This window comes from Macaca thibetana, chromosome X (assembly GCF_024542745.1).
Source record: "Macaca thibetana thibetana isolate TM-01 chromosome X, ASM2454274v1, whole genome shotgun sequence".
Taxonomy (NCBI): Eukaryota; Metazoa; Chordata; class Mammalia; order Primates; family Cercopithecidae; genus Macaca; species Macaca thibetana.
In genome coordinates this window covers 42,872,677-42,887,519 of record NC_065598.1, presented here as the reverse complement: position 1 = coordinate 42,887,519, position 14,843 = coordinate 42,872,677, and positions in this window count along the sequence as shown.

Here is a 14,843-nt window from a genome sequence, read left to right as displayed (position 1 = left end):
AACTATAAAGGACCCAGAAAAAAATCTAGGAAATACCATTCTGTATATTGGCCCAGGTAAAAACTTAATGATTAGGACTCCAAAAGCAATTGAAAAACAAACAAACAAAAATTGAAAAGTGGATCATAACTAAACAGCTTCTGCACAGCCAAAAAAAAAAAAAAAAAAAAAATCCAGAGTAAACAGACAACCTACAGAATGTGATAAAATATTTGCCAACTATGCATGCAACAAAGGTTTAATATCCTGAATCTATAAGGAACTCAAACAAATCAACAAGCAAAAAATAACCCCATTACAAAATGGGCAAAGGATATAAGCAGACACTTCTCAAAAGGAGACATACACACGACCAACAAGCATATGTAAAAATGCACAACATCACTAATTATTATGGGATTGCAAATCAAAACCACAATGAGATACCATGTCACACCAGTCAGAATGGCTATTATTAAAATGTCACAAAATAACAAATGCTGGCATGTTTGCAAAGTAAAGGAAACACATACACTACTGCTGGGAAAATAAATTACTTCAGCCACTGTGGAAAGTCTGGAGATTTCACAGAGAACTTAAAATAGAACTACTACTGGACCCAACAATTCCATTACTGGGTATATACCCAAAGGAATATAAATTATTCTACCGTAAAGATACATGCACAGACCGTGCGTGGTGGCTCAAGCCTGTAATCCCAGCACTTTGGGAAGCCGAGGCGGGCGGATCACGAGGTCAGGAGACCATCCTGGCTAACACTGTGAAACCCTGTCTCTACTAAAAATACAAAAAATTAGCCAGGCGTGGTGGCGGGCGCCTGTAGTCCCAGCTACTCGGAGGCTGAGGCAGGAGAATGGCGTGAACCCGGGAGGCGGAGCTTGCAGTGAGCAGAGATTGCGCCACTGCACTCCAGCCTGGGCGACACAGCGAGACTCCGTCTCACAAAAAAAAAAAAAAAAAAGGTTCATGCACACATATATTCATCATAGCACTATTCATAATAGCAGAGACATGGAATCAACCTAGATGTCCATCACCAGTAAACTGGATTCAGAAAATGTGGTACATATACACCATGAAATACTACACAGCTATAAAAAATGAGTTCATGGCCTTTGCAGCAACATGGATGGAACTGAAGGCCATAATCCTACATGAATTAATGGAGGAACAGAAAACCAACTATTACATGTTCTCACTTATACGTAGAAGCAAAATGTTGAATATGCATGGACACAAAGAAGGGAACAATACACACTGGTGCCTATCTGAGGGTGAAGGGTGGGAGGAGGGTAAAGATTTAAAAACAACCTATTGGGTATTATGGTGATTACCTGGGTGACAAAATTATCTTTACACAAAACCCCCACAACATGCAATTTACCCAGGCCCTTGGAGCCTCCACAGTGATGATGGGCTCCCTGCTGGCTGCCACCACGGAGGCCTCCAGCAAGTACTTCTTCTCAGACAGGGTGTGGCTCAAGAAGTACCCGGGCATGGGATCGCTGGATGCCATGGAGAAGAGCAGCAGCAGCCAGAAATGATATTTCAGTGAGGGCGATAAGGTGAAGATCGCTCAGGGTGTCTTGGGCTTCATCCAGGACAAAGGGTCCATTCAGAAGTTCGTGCCCTACCTCATAGCGGGCATCCAGCACGGCTACCAGGATGTCAGGCCCGCAGCCTGTCTATCCTTGGGTCCATGATGTACTCAGGAGAGCTCAAGTTAGAGAAGCGGACCATGTTGGCTCAGATCGAGTGTGGTGTCCATGGCCTGCACTATTAGGAGAAGCAGCTGTACTAAGGACAGCGGTGGAGGCCAAGGTGGTGGAGGGGGCACACCCCAGTGTCCACCTTCGGGCACAGCGTCCCTCCATCACTGAGGGGTCCACAGATTTGCACTACGGGTTCCCCAGCTCCTTTCCAGAGGAACAGGAGGTGAGGTCCTGAGGGGTCTGGGGCCCCTCACTGGGCATCCCCTGCAGAGTCAGGACTGCTCCCTGGGCCAGGCTGCCCTGGGAGCACCCCCATTCCCATGCCCCCCAACCCCCGCCCCACCCTGCCCCAGTCAGCTGGGCTCTCAGGCCCTGAACCTGCCTCAGATCTTTCTTGCTGCAGCCTGCTCCAGCCCAGCCTCCACCCCAGGAGCAGGCAGCCCCTCCTGGCTTCTCCTGTAGGGCACCTCCTTGCCCCCAGACCCCCAGGAAATTGTGCTCTCCTGGCCCTGCCTCTGGCTCTTCCCGGGCCACTGCCTCCTTAGCCATGTGGCACTTCTGAGCTCCTGACCTAGGCCAAGTGGAGGTCTCTGCCCCCTTCCCCGGCCCTGGGCTACCCTTGGGTCCTGCTCCTCAGGCCACTGCCCTGTCTCTGTCCCTGGGGAGGAGGCTGCCCTGGTCATGGCCACCTGCCCATTGTTCCTGACTCACCACCATCCCCAGGTATACCATTCCTACCCCCTCCTCAGCTGCAGTTGAAGACTTTAACTTTGCACTTTGGGATCACATTTGTGTCATTGTGTATTAAATAATCGGAAGAAATCAAGCAGGTCTCAATGCCTCCAGAAAAAAAACAAAAAACAAACAAACAAAACAAAAACAAAAACCAAAAAACAAAAACCAGTGTCGGCATGGATGTGGAGAAAGGGGAATGCTTATACACTGTTGGTGGGAATATAAATTAGTTCAACTTGTACACAAAACAGTATGGAGTTTTCTTGGAGAACTGAAAATAGAACTACCATTCAACCCAGCAATCCCACTACTGGCTATATACTGAAAGGAAAATAAATATTTTTTTTTCAAAAAGATATCTGCACTCATATCTTATTTATTTATTTACTTATTTATTTATTTTTGAGACAGAGTCTCGCTCTGTCATCTGGGCTGGAGTGCAGTGGTGTGATCTTGGCTCACTGCAACCTCCTCCTCCTGGGTTCAAGCAATTTTCCTGCCTCAGCCTCCTGAGTAGCTGGGATTACAGGCACGTGCCACCATGCTCGGCTAAGTTTTTGTATTTTTAGTGGAGATGATGTTTTACCATATTGGCCAGGCTGGTCTCGAACTCCTGACCTCAAGTGATCCGCCCACCTCAGCCTCCCAAAGTGCTGGGATTACAGGCAAGAGGCACCGCGCCCAGCCTGCATTCATGTCTTTATCACAGCACTATTCACAGTAGAAAAGTCTTGGAATGAACCTAAGTATCCATCAACAGTGGATTGGATTAAAAAAAAAAAAAATGGGTATATATAGACCATGAAATATTAAGCAGCCATAGAAAAGAATGAAATTATGTTCTTTGTAGCAACATGGATGGAGCTGGAGACCATTATCCTAATTGACATAACTCAGAAAAAAATTATCAAATATCACATGTTCTCACTTATAAGTGGGAACTAAACAATGGGTACACATGGACATAAAGATGGAAATCATAGACACAGGGGACTCCAAAATTAGAAAGGTTGGAAAAAGGGTGAGAGTTGAAAAATTACCCATTGGGTACAATGTTCACTACTTGGGTAATGAGTACACTAGAAACCCAATCTCGACAATTACACAATATACCTGTGTAACAAACCTGCACATGTATCCACTGAATGTAAAATAATAGAAAATTAAAAAAATTAAAATGTCTAGATAATTTTATATTGCTTATTAATGATTGCACATATCCTTTTGAAAATTGCTTTTTTCTCTCTAGTTATTATTTTATAAGTTTTATTCAGGTCGATGCATATGGATTAGCCCAAGTTCACTGATTGTATTGATGTATTATATTCCATGGTATAAATATACTATAAATTATTCATTAATTCCTTAGTTGATGAACATTTATGTTTTCAATTTTTCACTATAAAAATAAATCCTGACATAAATATTTTTGTATGTCTCCTTGTGCTAATGTGTTTCTCTAAGATATAGCCCCAAAATAATATTTAGGTTAAAGGCTATGCATATTTTCAGTTTTCCAGTTATTGCCAAATTGCATCAATTTGTATTCTGCCACCAGCATATAAGAGTCTTCATTTTTCTGCATCCTAGTCCAAACTAGGTAATGTCAAACTAATGATAGATATAAAACCATATCTTATTATTTAAATTAGTATTTCCCTGATTACCAGTGAGGGTGGTTATTTTTTCATATGTTAATTGACCTTTCAGAGTTCTCCTTCTATGAAATGCTTATTTAAATTCTTAATTTTAGTTATTTTATGTTTTTATGACAATGGGGCTTTAATTAATTGTTCACATCTTCTCCTAATCCTTAGGATACCTTTTTCTAATTTTTATTTTATTTTAAATTGATAGTATATTAACTTGGTTTAGGTTTATGTAAAAAATGTATTCAAGAGAAATCTCATCTCATTTCTATTCCAGCCCCATTAACCCCACTGCCATGCAAACCCTTCATTGATAATCATTTTTCAATTTGCCCTTTTGGTGTTTATTTATTCTTTATTAAAGAATAAAATGAAGAGACATGCACTCACCACTCAAGTAAAGAAATACACCATTACCACAACTTAATAAGTTCCTTCTTTGTTCTTCCTAGGTTAATTGCATCTCGCTTCCCATCACTAGAGATAACTGCTATTATTAGTTAGCTTTTCTTTATAGCTTACCTTCATTTATGTCTTTATTCTACCCTCATATTTCATTGATGGTTTGTATGAATATGTGATTCCAGGTTGGAAATATTTCTCCTTCAGTACTTTGAAAATATTAATCCATTTTATTCTAGCTTTAAGTCTTGCTAATGAAACACCTGAAACCGCATTGACTCATGGTTCTTCAGTGTCATATGACTGTCCTCTCATTTCTGGAATCCATATATAGGCATATTTTCACCTATTGTGCTGGGCGCTTGGTGGGTTCTTGCAAAATGGAAACTTGTTTCCTTCTGCTCTGATCAATTTTGTTGAATTATTTCACTGATGATTTCTTCCCCTCCATTTTCTCTCTACTATCTTTCCATAATTCCTATTATTCTGCTTATAAAATTCCTGGACTCTGCTCAATTTTTTTCTTTTTTCACTCCAACTGTCCATTTCATTTTTATTCTTCTAATTTTGGGGAGATTAGCTAAAGGAACTTGAATTCTAGACCCAACAATATCCCAATGATTATCTTGCCCACACTCTAAATTTCATTTTCATCAGGTTTAAAAGAAATAGGTTGGCTGTAAATACATGAATTTATATCTAGGTTATCATCTCTGTTCCATTGGTCTATGTGTCTGTTTTTAAGCCAGTACCATGCTGTTTTGGTTGCTGTTGCTTTGTAGTATGTTTTAAAGTCAGGTAGTATGATACCTCCAACTTTTTTTGTTCAAGATTGCTTTGGGTATTCAATGTCTTTTGTGGTTCCATACAAATTTTAGGATTGTTTTTCTATTTCTGTGAAAAATGTCTTGCTAAGAGCACACATTGGAGAAAAGACAGTCCCTTCAATAAGTGGTGCTGGGAAAACTAAATATTACATGCAGAAGAATAAAACTAGATCCTTATCTCACATCACTGACAAAAATAAACTCAAAATAAATTAAAAACTTTAATGTAACACCCCAAACTATGAAATTACTAGAAAACATAGGGGAAGTGCTTTATGACATTGGTCTGGGCAAGGATGTTTTTTAATAACACCTCAAAATCATAGGCAATAAAAACAAAAACAGACAAATAGGATTACATCAAACAAAAGCTTCTGCCCAGCAAAGGCAACAGTCAACAGAGTGAAGAGACAACCTATATAATGGGAGAAAATATTTGTATACTATTCATCTAACAAGGGGTTAATATCCAGAATATGTAAGGAACTCAACTCAATAGCAAAAAAACAAATGGTCTGATTTAAAAATGGGCAAAAGATCTAAGTAAACATTTATCAAAAGAAGATATACAAATTGTCAACAGGTATATGAAAAAAAACACTCAACATCACTAATCATCAGGGAAATGCAAATCAAACCACAATGAGATATCACTTCACATCTGTTAGAATGGGTACTATAAAAAAAATGCCAGCAAGCATGTGGAGAAAGTGGAAATAATACACTGTTGATGGGAATGTAAATTAGTACAGCCATTATGGAAAACAATATGGAAGTTCCCCCCAAATTAAAAATAGATCTACCATATGATCCAACAATCCGACTAAGTGTCTATCAATAAATGAATGGATAAAAAGGACTGGTATATATTCACAATGGAATACTATTAGGCCAAAAAAAAAAAAAAAAGGCAAAATCCTTTTATTTGCAACAACATGATGAATGTGGAGGACATTATGTTAAGTGAAATAAACTAAGCATAGTAGGACAAATATCGCATGATCTCACTCATAAGTGTAATCTAAAAATGTTGATCTCATAGAAGTAGAGAGTAAAATACTGCTTACCAGAGGCTGGGTAGAGTAGGCGGGAGAGGAGGAATGCGGAGAGTTGGTTGATATGCACAGTAGTAGTCACATAAGAGGAATAAGTTCTAATGTTCCATTGCACAGGAGAATGATTATAGTCAACAATAATGTGCACTTCAAAATAGCTAGAAGAGAGGTTTTCAAATGTTATCATCACAAATGACAAATATTTGAGGTGATGGATACACCAATTACCCTTATTTAATCATTACACAATGTATATATGTAGCAAAACATCACAGTGGGCCCTGCGTGGTGGCTCACACCTGTAATCCCAGTACTTTGGGAGGCTGAGGCAGGAGGGAGGCCATGAGTTCAAGACCAGCCTGGGCAACATAGCAAAACCCCATCTCTACAAAAAAAAAAGTTAGCTAGGTGTGTTGGTGCACACTTATAGTCCTAGCTACTTGGGAGGCTGAGGCAAGAGGAATGCTTGAGTACAGGAGTTTGAGGCAGCAGTGAGCCATGATTGTGCCAAAGCACTCCAGCCTGGGTGACAAAGCAAGACATTGTCTCAAAACAAAGAAACAAATTACACTGTACCCCATAAATATGTACAATTATGTGTCAATTAAAAACAAAATAAAACTTATTTTCAAAAGGAGTAAGTTGAATTATATAATGCTTAACTTGCCTTCCACCTCTCACTTATTATGATGTTCACATTGAACCATCAGGCAGGGAAACAGGCATACTGTTACCTATGTGTACAGATGAAGGAATTACATCTCAGAGAGTTTAAGTAAAATAAGAATCAGAACACATCCTTCTGATTCCTGTTTTAGTCTGCTTCCCATTAGGTTATGTTATCTAGGACAATAATCATAATAATGCGGTCATGAACAGAGACTAATTTGACTAAAATCATTAACAGAGACTAGTTTGACTAAAATAATAGTTTGTTTTTGGGATAGCTTTCCTGTACTATACACATACGTAGATAATTTCTAAAGACTACCTATTCCAAATTTATCTTTCTATGGTAATAATTCTTACTCAGGGAGATAGTAGTAGCAGTAAGTATAATATACTGCTAATGAAGGATAATTAGTTTTCACACTATTAAATTAAATTAACACTTTTAACACTCAACTTTTTCCTTGAATAAAAATACATTACAAGTTTTAATGGAATTGGAGCTCTTAAGTTTAGTTTTAAAGCTGTGGTTCTGAATCTAAACTATATCGTTGTCCTAGTTATACAATACAGATTTTTGTTCTAAGGCCTCTAGTTATGATTATTTTTATTTACTTAAATGCCTATCTTCACATCTTTCTCTTCCTTTCTTTTTCTCCATATTTAAAGGGTGAAAAATACCATATACACAAGATGAAATATAAAATATATTTGAAGTTAAAATAGTGAAAATTCGAAAACTTCTACATACCCATAATACACAGGAAAATATAAAAAAATTATCATGGCCTTAGAAAATCTATCTATGGCCTTTCAAGATTGCATCCCTCTGCCCTTACCGCCAGACAAATCCATAATCCTGACTTTATTAGTTTACTCAGGCTGCCATAATAAAAATACCACAGATTGGGTGGCTTAAACAATGGAAATTCATTCTCTCACAGTTCTAGAAGCTAAAAATCTGAGATAGATCAAGGTATGGCAGTAGGTGTCGTTTCTTGGAAAGCTTTTCTTTCTGGCTTACAGATAGTTGTCTTCTCGCTGTGTGTTCACATGTTCATGTCTGTGTATCTTCACATGGTCTTTCCCCTGTGTATGTTGTGTCCTAATTTCCTCTTATGAGGACACCAGTCATATTAGATTAGGGAGGGTCCACGCTAATGAGCCCATTTTTACTTAAGTTACCTCTTTAAAGGCCCTATCTCCAAATACAGTCATATTGGAAGGTACTGGGGGCTAGGGCTTTGACGTAAATTTTACAGGACACAACTCAGCTCATAACACAGACTTTCGTGTTAATCATTTACATACATATATCCACCTATGTGTATGTACTTAAACATGACTCAGTTTTGCCAATTTTTGAACTTTATATCAGTGGAACCAACACTTTATTACACTGGGACATGCCTCTGTCATGGTAATTATATATATTTTGAACGTTTATAATAGGTTTATCTTCATTTGTTTTGTATTTTTTAATTGATGGATAATTGTACATATTCATGGGGTACATTGTGATGTTTTGATACATATAATGTATACTTATCGGATCAGGATAATTAACATATCCATCATCTCAAACATTTATCATTTCTTTATGTTGGGAATGTTCAATATGCTCCTTCTAGCTATTTGAAACTATGTAATATATTATTGTGAACTGCAGTAACCCTACGGTGGTATATTGAAATATGTGGTTGATTTTCACTTCACTACAGCAGTTTATTACATGAAATATATTGCAATTTATTCATCCATTCTATTATTAATGAAATTTCATTGTTTCTAGTTTTTTCATATTATGAACATTGCTATTAGAGACATTCTTGTACATGCTTTCTAGTGTGTATTTGCAAGAATTTCTCTAAGGTATTTAAATAGTAGTAGAGGGCTGGGTCATGAGATTTGTATATGGTCAATTTTACTCAAGGTGCTTTTTATTTCTGGGAACATTTTCATTATTTCCACTCAATGGCAGAGACTTTCAGTGCTTCCCAATAGACATTCTCCTCTTCTTTCTTTAGTGGAACCCTGATTTTTAGCTGTACACATGACCATGCAGAATAGATACTGTTCTCAGCCCCCTTGCTGAAATTAAAGCATAAATGTTGGGTGGAAATTTTGAGGAGGCTGCCTAAAGAAAGCTGATGCTGCAAGCTTGCTTTTTGTCCATCCTGCTACCTGAAATGCAAGTTAGATAGTAGAGATCCAACAGCCATCTTGACTTTTAAGGATGGAAGCCACGTACTAGTATGTTAGAGCAGACAAAGATATTCTGGTTTTTTTTTAAGGATGCTGTTGATGTCCCTACCAGTTTTGGACTTTCAAATTTCAGACTTCTTTAATATGAGACAATAAATCCTTGTGTGTTTAAGCCACAATTTTGAGTATGTGTACTTGTAGCCAAACAGAATTCCTAACTGAATTCACTTTCAAATTTAATTTGATAATCTGTATCTGATATTTGAGCATACAAACAGTGTTTTGAATTTTCAGTTTGTGTCTCAAGTTTGGTGAGTTTTTGATATGTTTTAGAGAAACTTTTTTTTTTTTTTTTTTTTTTTTTTTTTTTTGAGACAGAGTTTCACTCTTGTTGCCCAGGCTGGAGTGCAGTGGTGCGAACTTGGCTCACTGCAGCCTCCACCTCCCAGGTTCAAGCAATTCTCCTGCCTCAACCTCCCAAGTAGCTGGGATTACAGGTGCCCGCCACCACGCCCGGCTAATTATTTGTATTTTTAGTAGAGATGGGGTTATCAGATCGGGATAATTGAGATGATCGATATGTTAATTATCCTGAGCCGTGTTGGTCAGGCTGGTCTGGAACTCCTGGCCTCAGGTGATCCACCCACCTTGGCCTCCCAAAGTGCTAGGATTACAGGCGTGAGCTACTGCACCTGGCCTAGAGAATAATTTTCATTTCAAAATGTCAGTTGTTCTCCCAACAAATAAGAGATTTTTGACAGGCACACTTGATAGTCCTGAAGAAACCATAGCAGTGATTCTCTATGTAACAAGAAGCCTCTGCCGTTAACAAGTATGCCCATGCAAAGGAGAAATGAAAAGGATGAAATAATTATTATCTAAGTTGTGCTTAATCTTACTATATACATTTCCCATCTATCTATATGTTCTTCCTAGTCTCGCCCCCTGCCTCCCCTCAGAAGTAACCATTCTCATTAATTTTTAAAATCATTTCATAGCTCTGAACATATGACTCAAGTGATAGATTGTTAGATGTATTTGTTTTGGAGACTATACAATTGCACTTTATATTCTGGGTTCTGCTTTTTTCCTGTCAAAATGAGGTTTCCAAGATTCATCTGTAATTTAATGAGTTGCTAAAAGCATGATTTAGGGTATAATTATTAGTCATAATAGGTGAACTCTCAAATCTCAATATTACAACTCAATAGAAGTTCATTTCTTTCCCATATAAGATCTAAAATGTATTGCATTAATAGTGGATGGCTCTCATCCAAGTGATGAGTCAGAAACTTAGAATTCCTTCATCTTACTCTCTGCTGCCCTCGGCATATGGCTTCCTAGGTTGCCATACTTATCTTCCTTTAAGCTGCAGAGGGAGGAAAAACATGGAGGATCCATATAAAACATTGCTATGGGTCAGTACTGGAAGTGGCACGTATCATTTCTTCTCTTGTTTCATTTGTGTAAGCTCAGTCACATGGTGTGACAACCATGGAGGTGGGCTTCTCAGATTTCCCTCCCAGAAAGAAGATGCTAGAAAGGGTCCAGTGAGCCAGCTGCGGCTTCTTCAGAATCTCTCACAACATTCAAGCTGAGGCCAGGCTTTTCCCAGGCAGTTTCTAGGTGATGCTGAGAACAGGAAGTATACTAGGGCCTGGAAAATTTCTGCCCAATGTAGGATTCATCTGTGGGTAATCTTTGTGTTGTAACCCAACACTGGGAGTACGAAACTTTCTCAGAGCTTTATTGCAGTCTGACTTTTTTCTACCCACCCTTCCTTTGTTATCCTCTCCTTTCACAGGGCTCAGACAAGCATCCTGGTCTGAAGTCTCTGTCCACCTACTTTTGCTCCCTCTTCCCTTTGTTGCTCACAGAGTTCATCCTCAGTAACATTCTTGTACTTCTAATTCCATCTTTATGTTGACTTCCCATAGGATCCAAACTGACACACATGCTCACACATAAATACAAAGGAGGCTGGAAAATATAGCTTAGGTGCATGCCCAGGAACAAGAGGAACTAGTTTCAGTGAATAGCCACCCAGTATCTGCCATGATTTAGCTCATTGACTTTTACTGATTTACGATAGTTCTTTTGTGAATATACCACAGTCTATTTTATTTATTCTCCTGTCACTGAATATTTGGGTTGTTCTGAGTTTTAGGATGTTTGTTTTTACCATTACAAGTATTGCTGCAATAAAGAATCCGGTATATATAAACTAGAAAACCCTAAAGATTCTGCAAAAAGACTCCTAGACCTGATGAAAGACTTCAGTAAAGTTTCAGGATACAAAAGAAACATACAAAAATCAGTAGCATTTCTATACAGCAATAATATTCAAGCTGAGAATGAAATCAAGAACAAAACCCCAAGATGTAGAGCAAGATGGTGGAATAAAAGGCTCCACTGATCATCCCCCTGGAAGATGCCAACTTAACAGCTATCTGCACAGAAAAGTACCTTTATAAGAACCAAGAATTAGATAAGCACTCAACAATACCTGGTTTTTAACTTTGTATCACTGAAAGAGGCACTGAAGAGGTAGAACAAACAGTCTTGAATAGCTGATGCCACCCCTACCCTATCCCCCAGCAGTAGCTGCATGGTGCGGAAAGCATTTCTGTGTAATGGGAGAGGGAGAGCACAGCAATTCGGAGGCATTCTGAGGCATTGAACTCAGTGCTGTCCTGTTATAGCCGAAAGGGAAATCGGACCACGCTCAGGTGACACTTGCTCACAGAGGGAGCATTTAAATAAGCTCTAGCCAGAGGGGAATTGCTCATTTCAGCAGCTGGAACTTGAATTCCCACAAGCCTCACCAATGAGGGCCGAAGTGCTCTGGGGCTCCAAATAAACTTGAAAGGCAGCCTAGGCCATAAGAACTGCAACTCTTAGGTAAGACTTAGTGCTGAACTAGGCCCAGAGACAGTGGACTGTGGGGGCACGTGACATACTGAGACACCAGCTATGGTGGCTGAGAAAGTGCTGGCATCACCCCTCCCCTGTGTGCTCCAGGCTACACAGCTCATGACTCCAAAAGAGATCCCTTCCTTCTGCTTGAGGAAAGGAAAGGGAAGAGTGGGGAGGATTTTGTCTTGCATCTTGGATACCAGCTCAGCCACAGCAGGATAAGGCCCCACGCAGAGTCCTGAGGCCCCCATTCCAGGCCCTAGCTCTCAGATTACATTTCTAGACATACTATAGGCCAGAAGGGAACCTACTGCCTTCTGAAGGGATGGATCCAGTTCTGTCAGCATTCATCACAGGCTATATGAAGATCCCTTGGGCCCCCGAAAACCAGCAGCAATACCCAGGTACTACATTAAGGACCTTCAGTAAGACTCTGAGGCTTGTTGGCAATAGGTGAGACTCAGAACATTTCCAATTGTGGTGGCTATGGGGTAAGACTTCTTCTACTTGAGAAAAGCAGAGGGAAAAGTAAAGGGGACTTTGTCTTATACCTTAGGTACTCCTCTGCTTGGCCACAGGGGAGTAAAGCACCAAGCAGGCTCTTGAAGTCCCTGATTCCGGGACTTGGCTCTTGAACAGCATTTCTTGACCTGCCCTGGGCAAGAGGGGAACCCACTTCACTGAACAGTGAATCCCAGGCCAGCTAGCATTTACCACAAGCTGACTGAAGAGCCTTTGGGTCATAAGAGAACATCACCTATAGTCTGGCAGTACTCCTTCTGGTCCTGTGATGGTGCAGGCCATGGGGTAAGGCTCCTCTGCCTTTGGGAAAGAGAGACAAGAGTGGTAAGGACCGTGTCTTGTGATTTGAGTGCCAGTTCAGCCACAGTACAATAGCACACCAGGTAGATTTCTAAAGTTTTTGACTCTAGTCGCTGGCTTCATATGGCACCTCTGGACCCACCTGGGGCATGGTTAATTTTGCCAACCTGAAGAGTGGCCTGACTGGCTTTGCCACTTGCAAATTGCAGAGCACCAGAGCCTTGAGTGAACATAGTCAGTAGCTAAGGAGTGGTTACAGCAGGCCTTGCATGAGACTCAGTACTGTGCTGCTTTCAGGTCTAACCCTGCACAGTCATATAAGTAGTGGCACAGGGGTGCTTGTGTCACTCCACTTCCAACTTCAGGTGGCTCAGAACAGAGAGAGAGACTTCATTTGTTTGGGAGAAGGTAAAGGAAGAGAACTAGAGTCTCTGCTTGGTAATCCAGCTAATTCTCCTGTATCTTATCCAATACTGTCAAAGTGGTACCTCTATGAGTCTGCAAAATCCACAGGATTACTGAGCTTGGGGTGCCCCCTAAAGTAGATATAGCTCAGATCACAACACCCAAGTCCTCTCAAATATCTGGAAAGCCTTCCCAAGAAGGACAGGTACAAACAAGCTTACACAGTGAATACTACAATAGATACATAACTCTTCAATGCCCAGACATCAAAGAACATCTACAAGTATCAAGACCATCTCAGAAAACATAACCTCACCAAATGAACTAAATAAGGAACCAGGGACTAATCATGGAGAAACAGAGATATGTGACCTTTCAGACAGAGAATTCAAAACAGCTGGGTTGAGGAACTAAAAAAAAAAAAAAAAACCCTCAAAATAATACAGAAGGAACTCAGAATTCTGTCAGATGAACTTAACAAGGAGATGAAAATAATTTAAAATAATCAAGAAGAAATTCTGGAGATGGAAAATGCAATTGGCATACTGAAGAATGCATCAGAGTTTTTAAATAGCAAAATTGATCAAGTAGAAGAATTAGTGAGCTTGAAGACAGGCTATTTGAAAATGCACAGAGGAGACAAAAGACAAAAAAAATAGAAAACAATGAAGCATGACTACAGGATCTAGAAAATAGCTTCCAGAGGCAAATTACAAGGGCAAATCTAATAGGGCAAATCTAATAGTTATTGGCCTTAAAGAGGAGCTACAGAAAAAGACAGGGGTGGGTTGGGCACGGTGGCTCATGCCTGTAATCCCAGCACTTTGGGAAGCTGAGGCAGGAGGATCACTTGAAGTCAAGAGTTCGAGACCAGCCTGACCAACATGGAGAAACTCCGTCTCTACTAAAAATATAAAATTAGCTGAGCATGGTGACACATGCCTGTAATCCCAGCTACTTGGGAGGCTGAGACAGGAGAATCACTTGAACCTGGGAGTTGGAGGTTGTGGTGAGCTGAGATCACGCCATTGCACTCCAGCCTGGGCAACAAGAGTGAAACTCCAACTCAAGAGAAAAAAAAATAAAGAGAGAGAGAAAGAAAAAGACAGGGGTAGAAAGTTTTTTCCAAGAAATAATAAGAGAACGTCACAAACCTAGAGAAATGTATCAATATCCAAGTACAAGGAAGTTGTAGAACACCAAGCAGATTTCACTCAAAGAAGACAACCTCGAGGCATTTAATAATCAGACTCCCAAAGGTCAAGAATAAAGGAAGGATCCTAAAAGCAGCAGGAGAAAAGAAACAAATAACATACAATGGAGCTCCAATAAATCTGGCAGTAGAGTTTTCTGTGTAAACCTTACAGGCCAGGAGACAGTGGCATGATATATTTAAAGTGCTGAAGGAATAAAGCTTTTACCCTAGAATTATATATCTGGCAAACA